At 38.4% G+C, this 3,283-nt stretch overlaps 1 protein-coding gene across 1 annotated transcript in view; it reads right to left on the bottom strand.

The window, feature by feature from the left end:
• Positions 1-2,283: 2,283 nt before the first annotated feature.
• The window catches only part of LOC147417809 (uncharacterized), a 40,292-nt gene continuing 39,292 nt past the window's right edge, over positions 2,284-3,283 (bottom strand). Inside the window, exon 13 of the transcript XR_015187358.1 lies at positions 2,284-2,421. The gene's annotated coding sequence lies outside the window, so the exon portion shown is untranslated. The remainder of the gene's footprint in view (positions 2,422-3,283) is intronic.

Below are 3,283 nucleotides of genomic sequence, written 5' to 3'. Positions count from 1 at the left end.
CAATAATGCTAAGATTCTGGGTACAGACATGTTCACCAAATCCTTCAAAGTTTCTGCAAAATGAAGTGAATTGAAAGCAAGTACAGTAAGGGATTGTTTCTTGTCTAAGAAAGTCATTATTTCAAACTAATCCTTTTATAGGATGATGGTATTTCCATCCTATGAGAATGTTGTCAAGCAGTTTATGATCACAAAAAAATATGTCAAAGCACTCACAAAAAAGGTTTTTTGGTAAGATCCAATCGAGAAGGATATTGTGAAACAGACAATGTATGTAGATAGCACCATGATTCGAATCATCTTTGCCGAGAATCCTTCTTCCACAAGGATTGGTAGAGACCTGCAATATATTCATGGGTTAGATTTCAGGGAAGTTTCTGATTGCGGGGAATCTGCCTCTCCCTCTTGTAACACTACGGGATTTTCCTCGATTAGAAGAGGATCTAGGTGTAAAAAACAAGGTGAAGGAGTTGGGAGTAGCCACAAAGTTGGCTCTTTTTAGAGCAGGAGACTCATCATCTTCAATACAAGCTGTAAGCAGATTAGTGATGAATTTGACTCCTTTAAAGTTAGCATAGGTGGTAAGGTATAGACCGGGCTCATCTGCTTTAAGCTCTTTCAGATTATCATGCATAAGACCTCGGAAAATATTAAAGGCAATTTGTGCAATCACAATCTGCTTAGCCTATCCACCAAGCCAAGAGCAGATGAGAGACAGATGAAAGTCGACAGGTTTCTCTGGGAATAATAGATCCAAGTGATTGAGGATACACCATATTGCATGGTCAAACCACATGATGCTTGATTCACAGGTAGCTTTGGGGTCAAGAAACCTGCAAGCACATTTTACATAGGGGTGAAAGATATTCCAGATAAACTCTGTGTAGAAATCCGGGTTGCTTTTTGCAAATTCCATACTTCCTTTAGTACGTATGTACAATCAGCATTTGAGGGGCATTTGGAGTGGTCGATGAGGTGGAGGTTAAAGGGTGCTTTAATTAGTTCTCCCTTGTCCAGGAACTGCCTACCTTTGAGAATCTTGAGTTTACAATCTTCCACTATAGAGGCAGGGAGATTGGCCAAGTACACCCAGGTTTCACTAAGGATGGGGGCAAGGAAAGCCTTGTTAGGTAGAGATTCAATTTCTATTTGTCTTATTGGTAAGACAGGAAACACTTTAGAGATTTTTGGTACCATCTCTAAGAAGTTGACATCATTGTGGGAACAAAGATTGTTCTGAAATTCTTTTATTGCCTCTAGTGCAGCACTATTTCTACATAATATTCCTCCAGTTGGAGGGATGGAGGGGCTATTCGGGGTACAGACAAACGAGGGGTTAAGTCCACAGAGTTTCCTAAGGAAGTTTGACAGCTCAGCTCCAGAAGAGGAAACTGAGCAAACTCTTGCTGATATTGTGTAGTGAGGACTGGAAGTTGGGAAATATATTGGGTCAATAAGTTAATGCCTTCTAGGGAGTCCTTGTCCAATGTAGCCAGAATCTTTACCCAGTCATTAAATGACAACATATGCAAGATAGACAGTTTTTTATCCGAGACAAGAGCTGAATCATAAATAAGCTGTGAAGCATCCAAACTGCTTATACATCTGAGGACAAGAGATGAAGCCACAAAGAGGGGCTCCAAGGTGAGTTCCAATCCTTGAGATAAGACCAGAGTCTACAAAAACAGTAAAGTCAAGTTTACTTTTTCTTGCCATAGTATGTAGTACATAGTTTGGCTTTTCTAGAAAGGAAATGTCTAGTTCTAGAAGCCAAGGTATCCTTTGGTATTTGTTTTTTAATGTAAAGCTTAATCTGATCAAGAATCTTTGCATGATTCTTAGGGTTGTGATTAGTGCTCATGCGAGCAGTCAATCTATAGCGTGAGCGGTCCTGAAAAAAGTGACATAAATATTAGCAAAAAAGTGTCTAAATAGTAAAGTATACTTGGTCCTGCAAACCTTCAACCGGCAAAAGTCAGAGACTATGGTAGCCGTGAGCAGGGAACCAGGAACAAGAGTCTAAAGGGGGCCACCTAACACCAGTCTACAAATGAAGGATTTATCGACTGTGGGTCCAATTTAGAGCTCCATTCCTAAGAAAATATCCTAGGCCAGCATCCCGGTTTTTCCGAAAAGGAGAAACCTTATGTATAGGATGTGTGTGTAGCTGTTTAAATCTTAACTAATAAGACATAATTGAATTTTCACATTCAGAAAATAGCTGGCCAAGGAATAAATGAACTGTATGTATAAAAATAACTCAGTATTAGAATTATTTAGGTACAATGATTGTAGGAAAGAGATCCTCTTTCAGTGATACTAGAAATAGGAGAACTTCCTGGTTCCTCAATGAGTAATTCATTACAGAAAGGTTGCTTGCCAAAGAAAAGAAAGCCATCCAAGATAACATAGAGTCCTTACCTGCATCCATCCAAACAAGACAACAATTCAATTAGCCTTGGATGTGTTCTACAGGTATCAATGGACCATATCAGTTGTTATCCATGTCCATCTTATAGCTTTTAATTACTTTAGACAAGCTAGTTTGTATGTTAGTAGTTTTTTTTACTTTTACATCATCAAAAAAATGAGTGGTACGTTCATCTTTCCAATCTGAGTGGCGAAGTCCACCAAGAATCCAAACATTTCAAGATCCATAGCATGGTAGCTATACTTAAGTCCCAAAAAAAAAACGCAACCATATACTTACCTTCAAACTTTAGCAATCCCATGGTATCATTAGTATTCCTTTAGAAAAAGAGAGGTCATGTCCGACCTTTTTTGTATAAGATCCCTAATCATTTAATTTCTATTTCTTGACAACAAACAGTATCAGTTGAAAACACCAATAAAGCTTGTTTTGGAATCCCCACTTTTTTTACGAGTTTGGAAGCTATGCCAAAGCCGAAAAGTACCTGCCATATACTTACCTTCATGATCCCAAGATATCCCCAAGTTATTAGCAATTCTTACAGAACGGTAATGTCCGGCCCTTTGACTTAGTAAGATCCATTAACCAGAGGTACCAGATGAAGTACATAGCACCCCAACCACTGACTATATATGCAATTTCAAGTGCCAAAACTGAATTTAAGCCTAGCAGCTTATCAAGCCAAGCTAACATAGATTGTTTTTGACTTATCAAGCCAACTAAATAACACCCCACATAGTCGTTTTAAATGAAATCTCAAGGGCCAAAGTGCACTTATGGTGCGGCAGCAGTTCATCAATTTATCAAAAAATAGTTTCCAATTATATTGTTTATCAATAAATTGACATTCTG

The sequence above is a fragment of the Adiantum capillus-veneris genome, chromosome 30 (genome assembly GCF_014529385.1).
Source record: "Adiantum capillus-veneris isolate H3 chromosome 30, ASM1452938v2, whole genome shotgun sequence".
NCBI lineage: Eukaryota > Viridiplantae > Streptophyta > Polypodiopsida > Polypodiales > Pteridaceae > Adiantum > Adiantum capillus-veneris.
Note: the sequence above shows the minus strand (reverse complement) of the source record. Positions and strands in the feature narration are given on the sequence as shown.